Below are 12,794 nucleotides of genomic sequence, written 5' to 3'. Positions count from 1 at the left end.
CTCTCTCTCTCTCTCTCTCTCTCTCTCTCTCTCTCTCTCTCTCTCTCTCTCTCTCCCTCGTGTGTGTGTGTGTGTGGAGAGACAGGTGCAGCCAGCCTCCATTTAAAAAAAAAAGAAAAAAGAATCCCAGAGTTGCAGTGTTGTGTGAAAGGCGGCGTAACTGCTGATATAACCTGACTGCAACAGCACCGAGAGGGGGTTTCAAACCCGTCCTTCCTGTGATCTTTTGAAGCCTCATAAATCCGCTTTTATACCTCCGCAGTTTGTTAATGAAATGTACGTTTTAAGCACACATGCACGGCTTAGCGCGACAAAACCTTTTAGTATGATAAGCCATCTCGCTTCTGCATGAAACCATTAGGGGTGGGGGACACACAGGAGAGACGGAGCAGCAGCAGCAGCAGCAGCTCAGGTGATGGAGAGAGAACAGCCAGCACATGCGATCACCGCAAACTACCAGCAAGGTCACCGAACAAATAATTGTGATCATAATAATGTGATGCTCTGCTGATTTTGGAGAGCTCGATTTTTTTTTCTCTTCTGTCTTATCCCACGTGTAGGTTGTACCTCTCTCTCTCGCTCTCTCTCTCTCTCTCTCTCTGGGCGGGGTCAGAGGTCAGGGTCACCTGCCAGTGTTTGCTCTGAGACACTTCAGCAAGGCTCACACTGGGATTAGTCCATGAAGGTGACAGGGGTTAAATATTGCTAATTTGTAAAGTTCAGCAATTTTTTTTTTTTGGGGGGGGGGGGAGCAAAAATAGTGGTGAGATTTCATATGTTTTCACCTTAAGTCAACTGTTTCGATTCGTTTTCGTCCCTGTAATATTATTTCGTGACACTGTAGCGAGTTTTAAATACTGCAAAAAATCCATTTAACATCATGTAAAACTGACGAAAGCGCGCGTTTTCCAGCAGATCTGGACACAAATAAGACTGAATGTGTAAATGGAGCTGATTTGGGAGAAGTTTTAAACGCGATTTCAGGCATTTTTTAAAAAAAAAAAACAAAAACCTGTGTGCGTAAAAAGGTCAATGGATCTCAATGGAAAAGGAGATTTATGGGAATAATGGATGCGTAATGATGCCACAACAATTTAGAGGAGCATCAACATGTTTGGTTGCATCAGTTTTTGGAGGGAAGACGAAACACCTTGCAGGTTTATTTATTTATTTTTTTTTACACCCAATCAATAGTGACTCCTCCCTTTCTCCCTTATTCGACCTTCTGATTTCTTTGAACCACTTGTAAATATGTGCCACAAATTCTTAAAAAAGTTTGTCCATTCAAAGTGATTTTCTAAAACCAGCCACATGACGTCATATACGTTATTATTTTTTTTCCAAATGCAAACATATTAATGACGCTCTACTCACATTCTTGTATCGCAATCAGCTGTTTGTAAAAGCAGATTTCTTGAAAGGCAACTCATTTAATTAATTAGGTGAGGGAGCAGTCGGGGGCAGCAGCTATTACAACGATATGATAAATTAATGCATTGTTAGCGCGCCTGTAATTACGACCATTATGTTAATCATGTTACACCAGTAGCCAAATCTTCACCTTGTCAGATTTAATAAAAAACAAGAGGAATCTGAACATATCAGAAAAGCTGCACAACGCTGTCAGGCACAAAAAGAAACATACAGATTTCATATATATATTTTTCCTTTTTACGCACAAATTGGATTTCTCGTGGCGGACAGTGTGAATTCTGCAGACATGGCATGAGAGCTCTCAGCTGTTTTTGTTGCCTTTCTTCCTCTTTCTTTTTTGGAAATCACCATTTCCAACCAGCCCCCTTCTCAAAGAATCCACTCTATCAACCTGCGAGTTTCTGTCAAACAATATGATGGAGCTCATTTTTTAACCCTCCCTCCTGCTGGATCAGCCGCAGCCACGTCTCTCCGTCACATCAAAGCACAAAAGGGCCCAAAATAGAAGACACTAATCCACGCGTGTGTGTGCGTGCGCGCGTGCGCGTATTGGTGCGTGTTGGACATCCCATCCATTTGACGCGTCTGTATAAAGACACATTTCAACAGGTCAGACTGCACAGCTGCAGCAGTTGATGCATGAAACACCTCGTGTCTTTACTCAACTTTTCGTTTCCAGCTCGGTCATATTTTTGGACGAGGACAGTTCCTGGTATTATGGGATGTGATTATGTTATTAGACATGATGAGAGCACGTTAAAGGGAAACGACTAAACGCCTTGATTTTAAAGTCACCAGTTTGCGTCTTCTTCTTAGCCAGTGATGTCCATCTTCTTTATTTTTATTTTCCCAAATAAACATATATATACATCCATCCATCCATTTTCTATACACCGCTTAATCCTCATTAGGGTCGCGGGGGGGCTGGAGTCTATCCCAGCCGACTTAGGGTGAAGGCAGGGGACACCCTGGACAGGTCGCCAGTCCATCGCAGGGCCACACTTAGAGACAGACAACCAAGCACACTCACATTCACACCTACGGACAATTTAGAATCACCAATTAACCTCAACATGTTTTTGGACTGTGTGGGAGGAAGCCGGAGAACCCGGAGAGAACCCACGCTGCACGGGGAGAACATGCAAACTCCACGCAGAAAGATTCCGGTGCCCCCACCGGGACGCGAACCGGCAACCTTCTTGCTGCGAGGCAACAGTGCTACCAACTGCGCCACCCTGCAGCCCACATATATACATATAAATTAAAATTGAGAAACTCAATCCTTCTTTTGGATGTTTTTTTTTCTTTTTTTCTTCAGTGAGCATGATTGGGTCAGTGGTCGAGCAGAGGTACAAATCAGTATCTTATGGCCCAATAATACAAGTTTTCCTACATATGTATCAGTGAACATGGAGCCTCTTTGTGTTTGCAGAATTTCTTCATTTCCCCTCTTGTGTTTTGGCCATGAAGTCTGCTCTTTAAGAAATTCATGGGTTGCTTTGATTGATGAAACAAAGGACTGCCAATTAAAATACCAATAATATTAATCATCATCTGAGTTTTTCTAGCTGGTGATTTTTGTGGTGTGAAGTAAAACACAGAGAAACACAGCGAGTAGAAAAAACAGTAATCAAATCTATCTGTAACGTAGGACTAACAGAATATTCATACGCAAATTATTTTTTGAAATTGTACATTTATGTGGTTGCAAAGATTCAAAGTGCAAGACCTTGTCACCATCTTGTCAATCATTTCCAAAAACACATTGATACAAAAAGAACATATTAAAATATGTCTCTACGGTGACTTAAGGTTTGAAAAACTCCATTTAATGGTCGTTTTTGATTATTATAAGCTCCTAGTTCCAGTTAAACTGATCCATAAATTCGTTTTTGTGTCAGTTGAGGTTAAAACGAAAAAAGAGTCCCCCTTGGTTGCTTATTTACATATTTGCCAAAGCCTCGATTGAAATATCTAATATCCTTCGTCCTATTGTGAAAACACGCAGAGCGCCTCAACTCGGCCCCTCCGCCCGCCCGCCGCTGCTCTTCCCCCGGCTGTCCGTCAGTGAGAAGCCCCCGGGGGGAGGCTGGTGGGAAAGTGACACCTCCAGCTAAATGCAGCCGGATTACCATGCCAATGTGTACTTGTTAAATACGTGCAATGTCACCCAGTTTGTAGGCCTTTTTGTCATTCAGATCGAGGCTGAAAAGTTGCACATCGGGAATATCGCCGCGTTGTGTGCGCGCAGACATTCAGGCCGTAAACGGCGCAAATCGACCCTTTGCTGCGTCAAAACACACGCAACCCCGGGTTTGCACCAAATCATCGAGAAAGATAACGTGCTGCTACATCCAAGGTGGTCAAACGGTTGTGATAATTGGAGAAGAATAAACTGAAAGTGGCAAATGTCGAGGAAAACATACGAGAAAATGTCAGAAAATCGCATTTAGGACCAGTCAGGAAAGCTGTCTGCTTCAATACGCCATTTCTAAAACTGAAATAAAACTGACAAATTAACAAAAACAGAATTTTAAGTTGTTGACTCTTTTTTTTTTTTTTTTTAAATAGATGGAGTTTATTTTGGATGATTTTACGCAAACGGTGACGCACTCTATCCAACAGGAAAACATGCATTTGCGCATTAAAAAAAATAAAATAATACATAACATGGTTCACCAAAGAGGTGTTGGGTGCAAATCCTGTTCCAGTGTTAATGTTTGCATGTGAAGCATCTTTTCTTATAATTTACATGAAAGGGAACTCTCATTCAGGGCGACCCCTGAACTCAATATCCTCTTGCCCATTGATGCATACATATATGTAACATCACAGTAAATTACCTCCCCACGTCCCGCCTGGCCTGCCCATAATAATATTCCTCCACATAATCTGTCAAGTTCTTCACTGGGACACTTTACCTCTTCTCGAACCCAATTATTGCAGCAGAAGAAGATGAGAAGGAGGATGAGGCAGAAGCTTTAGACTTGGAGAGGAAATGATGTTTGGATTTTTTTTTTTTTTTATGATTGACTGAAATGTGTGTTTATGCAAAATAAAAATAAAAGAGTGGAGATCTACATGACTGAATTAACATCACTCTGTCATATGCTTATTCCGGCCTCATGTTGTCACCTTAAGGATTTATTTCATCTTAAAACATTCTCCTCTAATGTATATGGTTCACACTCCGTCTCTTATTTGCTTTATAAAAAGTGTCCTTGTCTGTTATTCCAGGGGGAGAGTGCACATCACACATCCTAATCAAAGTCGTGCTACTGTCTCTTCAAATTAAGGACTGCACCTTTAAATTGTCAATTACTGGGAGGTTAAGTGGACTGAATGGACCCAATGAGTCAAATCAGGTGTTACAATTTACTGCACATTGCTATCCGACTTCATTTCATTTTGGCCCCACTGTCCAGACAATGAAGTGCCTTTTTTCTTTTCTTTTTTTTTTTTTTTTTAAACAAAGGAAATATAAGCTTGTTAATGCATGTTTTGCACTTTTCATACCGTTTATTCATAAATTAGATGTATCAATGGATTGCCACAGTTCTGAATAATTAGTTTCAGCTCTTTTAGGCACTGAAATCAAAATTGACCTCATTTGACGAAACCAGCACAATAAGCTTCATCCAGTAGCAATGGCTTGTTTTGACCCCCTCTTAATGTTATCTTCCAATATCAACTTCTATATGACCTCTTTTTTTGCCAAAGAAATATCTGATTATTTTTGATCACAACAAGTTCCACCTCAAAACTGTCATAAATATATTAGCTTGTCTGTTATCATTTTAAAAACATGCTTGTTTTAAACTGTTATAATTAGTATACATTTTTTGACAGCATCATCTTGAACATGTCTCTAACACTTGACCACAATAAAAGGATCCGGATTCTTTACTAGGGGAAGGTAGCACAGTGTTAAAATGCATTATTAAAAGTGAAAACACATTCAGGAACCTATACTGAAGTGAAAGCACAAAAGTATGAACACCAGAATATATTTACATTGCCTAAAATCAAAGCTATTACTACGCAGATGAACATAGATATGCATACTATTTCAGAGTCATATATATATTATATTATTGGATTCTTATTCACTAAGGTGTGCTTTATTTTTAATTATTTTATATACTGCTGTGTAACCAAATCTATAAGAATAATATAGCATAATTTATCATCTGATTTGTAGCATATATTAATAATTTGAATCTGCAAAATAACAACAATATTGGCCCCCAAAATATAGCGGAGTAGAAGTAGAGAATAGCATAAGACAGGAATACTTCAGTAAAGTACATAAAAATGTTACTTAAGTACCCTGAGGAAATGTATTTAGCCCATCCTGAATGTCACACTGTCAAATATTCAGGAAAATGTATTATTCAAAGTATAATCAGGAAAATTTAGCAAAAGTATAAGTATTGAGGGCAGAAAATGCTCCCTGTTAAGTCATTTAATCATTATTACTCTATTACTAGCATCACTTGTTTTCTTCTAATCAGTGGGGAAACCTTTCTTAAAGCAAAACAGCAAATCCTGTTCATCCATGTTTGGAATTTTGCAGGAAAAGTGACAAAATAATGTGCAGGTTATTGATTTATTTATTTTAATTTTTTTTTGACGTTTTCTGTTGGTCAACTAATTATTTATTCAACTAAACATTTGAGCCAGAATTTTCCCTTGTGTTGAGATAGAATAGAGAATAAAATAGAATAGAATAAAACTTTATTGATCCCTTCGGTGTAAACCTCAGGGAAATTGTTGATAGTTAGAATAATGCATCATAATTTATAACCTCCTCGTGTGTTATGTGTGCAAAACTTGAAAAGCAACTGTCAATAAATGTAGTCCAGCAAAAAGCAAAAATATTTCCCTCTGATCTGCAGTGGAGTTAAAACAAAAAGACGCACTAAATGGAAATATTCATGGTCCTCAGTATGGGGGTAAATGTACTTGGTTCCAGGCAGTAACACTGTCACAGGCTCCAAACAAGCTTTTGCAATTGAGTAAATTTAAAACAGTCTGTTTTTAACTTGGAGTTTTCTGGTGTGTTTTATTTTTCTCTTATTATTGTATTAATTTATACTTCTAGCCGTGGGATCAAACATCTCTAAATGATGAAGTGAACAGCTACACAGTGTTAACACCCAAACAAAGTTACCCCCCTCACACCCGTGCCGGGAGTCCAAAGTCAGCCACACAAGCATCAATATTTTACAATCCCTCAAGAATCCTCTTTAAAGATGCAATCAATGCCTCCTATTCATTATCTATGTGTATGTCTTCTAGGTATGGCCTTTGTCATTAAGCAATAATTCTCCCCTCCACAGTTCCACATTACTCTGCTGCTCCATACTTTTACAAATGCCTCGGGGCTATAAATACTAATGAAATCTCTTTGCTTAATTTGATTTTGCTGGTACACTTGCAGTTATGGCTGAACTTTCCCACGAGAGAGGCTGATTGAACACTTTCAAGTCCTTATGGAAGCAGGAAAACATTCCAAAGAGCTGGGGAGATCATTTCCATAATTACCCCGATTGGCAGCCTAATGACCTTCTGTGACAATAAAAAGATCTCTTGTTAATTCCATTTCTGTCGCTGACATTCAAGAGATTCCTATCTTACATGTTTGAGGGTTCACAAGATAACAAGTGTACTTTTTTTCCCTCCCGTTTTCAGCGAGCAAAAGAGCAGCCCCATTCAGCTCTGCTCCCCCCCCCCCTCACAGCCCCCCAACCCTCCAACCCCATCAACCCACTGCAGTGATGTGGCTCTGCTCTGCTGTGAAAGGGACCCTGCTTGTGCCTGCACGGCTCGTCCACCCTGCCCCAAAGTTGGATAATTTATGGGCCTGAGGGAGATTATAAAGATGGATCTTTGAGGCAATCAATTCTCATGTTGCGTTTTGAATGGTGGGATAGAAATGAAGTGCAGAATAATTAAAAAGATCACAAGTCCCCCCTCGCATGTAATAATGAGTAGCTCCAGAGGCAGTGGGCTCTGCCACAGTGCCGGAGGAAGCGCCTTTGATTTGACTGAGAGGACACCCGGCCTGGTCCAACACACCGCCACACAATAGGGGGGTTTCACCCGCCGCCACACACTGAGGCTGCATTGCAACTCACGCTCTGTTTGAAGGCTGTGTGCTTGTCCAGCAGGCAGATCATAAGCAGATACTGTTGTCAGAGGAAACGGAGGGTGGTGGTGGTGGTGGTGGTGGTGGTGGTCGGAGGGGGGGGGGTAGAGGTTTCGTTGCTTGGATGTCAGGATGACTCAGAGCTGGCATGAAAAGTGACGGGGGCGGTTGTTTGGAATATGTTTCACAGTGACCACAATGCTCAGAGTGTTATGGGATGTTAAAATAAAATCCATCCGCTCTTTGCATATGAATCGGTGTCAAAATGTACCATCAGCCCTCCGCATGCACAACTGGGAGCTATTGTGCCCTGAGAAATTCAAACTGAAGCCTTTTTATACTTCTGAATGCATTAGACTTAAATGTGAAATGTGCATTTGTTGTTGGGCTTTTTGAAGGCTTCTCGTCATTTCTCTTCATTTGGACATGACAGGCTTCTGGGGAAATAAACTCATGATGTTTTGGTTCACTCGGACTTTGTTGCGCAAGTACACGAGATGCTGCTCAAAGGATCGCATTTTACATGCACGCCACAGCTCCTCAATTGTGATGACAGAATAAAGTAAAAAGGACACTGCCATGAGCTGGTGAGGCCGTCCTGGAAACAGATGGCTGCATGTGTGACTGCTTTTCTCTGCTGCAAGGGGAAGTGTAATGACACCTGGCAGCAGGCTCACACTGAATATCATTTTTCTGGTCACTTGGTCAACTCAACATTGGCACACTTTGCACGAGACGCGTAGAGCTGCAGGCAGCAGTTACTTTAGAGTGGATTTCCCTGGTAAAGGTGTTAACATGTGGTGAGTGGTTTCCTCTGCAGTAAAAGATCAAGTGTGTGTCTCTCATGACTTCTTCTCTATCACGCCTCTGACGTTTTTGAAAACTGACCAAGCCCGGTTCTGCGGTTGCAAATACCACTGACAAGCAAGGATGTGATTATGAAGTTGTGATGCTGATGATGAGTGGAATTGGGCTTGTTTACAAACTGACTGCTGTTGGGTTTTGCTTCCATTGCTACCGTTTAGGAGAAAATGCCGGCATGCTCACAGAAAAAGCGACAAAGACGCTTCAAATGCAAGGTGCAAAATGAGATACAAGTGTTCATTAAAAGAAGATGCTGCGATCAAAGAACCACAGTCATTACAACCTACTCACCATGGTTTTCTACTAACATTCAGTTAAATAATCATGCAACATTTGGATTTGCAGCAAATTATTATCTGACCAATACATTTTTTCTGGCTGGAAATGAAATAAACAAATGACAAAAACAGTAAAGCACGTCCTCGAGATGTTATGACAAATTTTGACTATATGTTTTGGAAACATTTTTATCAGAAATGTCCAAAAGGATTCATATCTTTTGAAAATGTTGTCTTTTATTCTTTTTTATTTTTGCCAACCATACAAGCTTTTATACCATCCCAAATGGTCCTGGTCATTTCTACCACGTCTCAAGGCGTTCTATAAACTGAGAACAACTGATGCAGTAGCTCTTCAGTCAGTTACTAGATTACAAGAAAAATAAAAAGAGACAGCTTATTTTGGATCTTCAGTTCTGGCTGCTCACAAGACAGAGAAAGGTCAAAGGGCAACCTCCAGGCCTCAAGATGAATCCAATGTAGAGGTCCCCAAAAACTGCAGTTCCCCAAATGGCCACTTGAGGCTGGCTCCAAAAGTGAGTCAATCCTCATAGACCTACATATTTAGTGCCCAACTTTGCAGCAGAAATAATTATGTTTGGTACAAAGAATAGTTTTGGTTTCTGTAGATAATTTCCCTGTTCATGATGCCTGGACAGGTGTGAATATTTATATAACTCACCAGTTTAAATGGAATTAGGGCTTAAAGTTATGCATCGTTACTGGTGTGTCCACTTTGAATGACTGTCATAGGACAGTCCAGGATGCCAAGATGTTTGCATGTCCTTCCTCAGTTCTACTCACGCATCACCTCTTTACTCATTTGTAGATTATTCTGAGTTAGATTGACTCAGACACTGCCAAGATGTCTGGAGACACCACAATGAGCTCCAAAACTCCTCCTCAGGAAACCTACGGATGATGTCACAGAGGGCTTGTAAATCTTTATATAGAGTCTGTGGGAAAGACGACAAAGTGTTTTCAGTAGCCACAGTGCAAAGCATGATTAAAAACTACAATGAGTTCTACACGGTGAAAAACGTCAAATGGTGTGGTTGGAAGACAGAAAGGACTCCTGTGCTGGCAAGTACGACCACGGTGGACTCCACTTCTTCAAGACAGGCACACAAAAGCTTAAGAGGACAAAGAAGAAATCTTTTGGTCATCAATTTGGTGTTCAGAGGACACTAAAAAGGAGTGATGGAAAACCAGGAAACCTTACCGGAGTAAAAGCTATTGTGAGAAAAGTGGACCATATTAAGATTCTGGAGGAAAACATGAAGCAGTATACAAAACATTTGTCCTTGGGCAACATCGGACCTTCAGACAATGATCTGAGACATACAGTCAAAGTGTTAATGAAATGGTTAAAATAAAACAATATGAACATTTTAGAGTCCAGACCTGAATCCTTTTAAGAATCTGTGAAGGACTCGGAAGACAGGAGTGATGCAAGGAAGCCTTTAATCTCAAAGAGCTGGAGATCTAAATCATTTTGGACATTATATATTTAGTAAAAACATTAAAAATAAGATACATATATATCATAGAGATTAAAATCTATCATGAACAGCTCTCATGTCTCTTATCTTTCTCTTGTTTGTGTCATTCCAGAAACATATCAAACGAAAAATATCCTTATCAATCAAAAGTTGGCATAAATCAGTCTAGACTTAACTTTAAATAGGCTTAAAATCAGTGATTGCGGTTGTTTGAATGAACTGCTATAGCCCTCACAGTCACCAGATTCCAACCCAGTTTGATGAAACTGCTTCAAAAACAGAAGAAAAAAAAAAGGACCAGCGAAGCTTTGGAAAGTATTCATGCGTTACAACAATAATGAAAATAATCAAATAGGCCTCGGGGCAAGCTTTTAATTTTTGCTTCTTTCTACTTCTGATTGTAAACAAAAACAGCAAGTTTCAGACTTTTTCCAGCCAGCAGCCTCTGATTTACTGAAGGAACACGTGGAGAATCAAGTCAATTGTATCATTTAAACATGATACAAAATCATCAAAGCGCTGCAGTTGATAGTTATTTGGCCGACTTCTTCTTGGCCTATAATGTCACAACTTAAGAACCAAAGGAGAAGCTAAATGACTAATGGGGCCATGTGACTGGACTTGAAAAAACAGCTCAGAACAGCAAATTCAATTATCATGTTAGAATTCTGCATGAAAACAATCTACACTAGAAATTAGAGGTATTCCTGTCAGATGACTTGTGTTAGGGGGGCTAATGTCATTTGGAAAAGCCTTACGCCTACTTTGACTGCTATCAAATGTTTACAAAAGAGCTTAATGTGCTAAAATGCAATCAGGGAATTGGCTGGTTATTCTGTGCCGGCATCAACGACTTCCTCAGATGGCTCGGTGATGAAAACTGAGGTAGAGGACCGAGCCAAACGCCAGAGATACAAACATATCATTAACCTATATTTCAAAGGGGAGGTTAATCTTATTTGCTGTACTTTTTTGGCCATTCAAAACTCTCCACCACCGGGACGCCTTGATGAAAGCCTATTCCAGCAATGACTGCTCTTGTTTAAAGCTTTCAGGTCATTCCGACAACCTTTTGCATGTCTGTCCATGCTGTGTTATGAGCTCAAAGGGGGGAAATGATTTGTGTTTGAAAGTGCTTCTCCATCACAGATGTTTGATTAGAATGAAGATTATGAACCATCTCGTTGTTTTATTTCACCCAGGTGGAGTCTCTGCTGCAGCATCTTTAACTTCATTGTGCTGCCACAGCAGAAATGACAAACGACCTTCATCTCTCTATCCAGCTGTAAAATATAATATCATGGACATGAAATAATAATGATGATACGCAGGAGCGTATATGTGTAAAGTCCTCTTATTTCATACATCTTTGTGGCTGAGAACTGACATGAGCCACTCTCAAAGCATCCTCACATAGACGCTCTATCTGTCATCACCTGCAGTGCTACTCTTACTCTTCAGTTTGCACTTCTTCTGTGCATTCGTTATTAAGAATTTGTTGCACTTTTGTAATGATTAATCAATTTATTTCCCCTGCAGGGACTTGTCCTCCTGGGTCAGGTTGTGCTGCATCCTGCAAGGGGCCTTCAAACTTTGTGAGGCTTACAAAGGCCCCATTCTCTTCTGTGTTGCTCTTCTCCATCACCCAGCTCCAGGGCATGGCAGATCTGCTCAAACCCCCGTATTGTCTGGGCAAAACCACATATTAAATTTGCCCCGCATAAGCCATTTCATTGAGCTGCAGCAGGAATTCCTTTGCTGGGTCATTCATCTGTGTACATGGTTTGGACACACATTCGAAACAAAGCAGGCCAGTCAAGGATAATATTGAGGAAGTTACATACATTTCAAGTTTTGCAGCATATGTCATTTCTGTTCCATGCTCCTTTGGCATTAGGGTTGTCGGCGCAGATTCATGCAGCGCGGAACATCGTGAAACTGTAGCTGCGAGCAATCCAAAATTTCTCCTTGCATATGTAATGTTTTGCACTTCATTAGGAATTCTGGATTTTCCCCATCAGGAATGTCAACTGAATAGAAATAGAGGGAAGCTAAGAGAGCTCTCTATCCACAGCTAACAATTAACAAAGAGGAAGAAAATCTGATTCAAGACAACCAGCGGTCCTGTGGATAATTCATCAGTTCTGTTTTGGAATAGAACATGAGCTTATTTCTTTTTTGTTCATATTTCTTGTGAATAGTTTTATTTATTTATTTATTTTTTCATCTCATATCTGCTGTCTCATCTCTGCACCAGCTCACCATGGTTGAACTTATCAGTTCATAACCACGTTAATGATTTACGCTGTCCTGCTCACTCTACAGTATTCACAACAGTTTAGATGTATTAATCATGTGAAAATGCAGTTTTGTCAAAGTTAAAAAGACTCAAAAACAAACCGAGATGTGCAATAAATTGATGTTTAAAGCTTTTTGAACACACAGGAGAATATTGTGCTTAAAAGAAATGAGGTGTCCTGCAAATGTTCTTGTCTCACTCCTTTACATAATACTTTACATGCACCAAATGGTTGGATTATCAATCCCCCGCGGGGGGCTGGAGTC

The sequence above is a fragment of the Stegastes partitus genome, unplaced genomic scaffold (genome assembly GCF_000690725.1).
Source record: "Stegastes partitus isolate 25-593 unplaced genomic scaffold, Stegastes_partitus-1.0.2 Scaffold544, whole genome shotgun sequence".
In the NCBI taxonomy this organism is placed as follows: domain Eukaryota; kingdom Metazoa; phylum Chordata; class Actinopteri; family Pomacentridae; genus Stegastes; species Stegastes partitus.
This window is presented reverse-complemented; position numbering follows the sequence as displayed.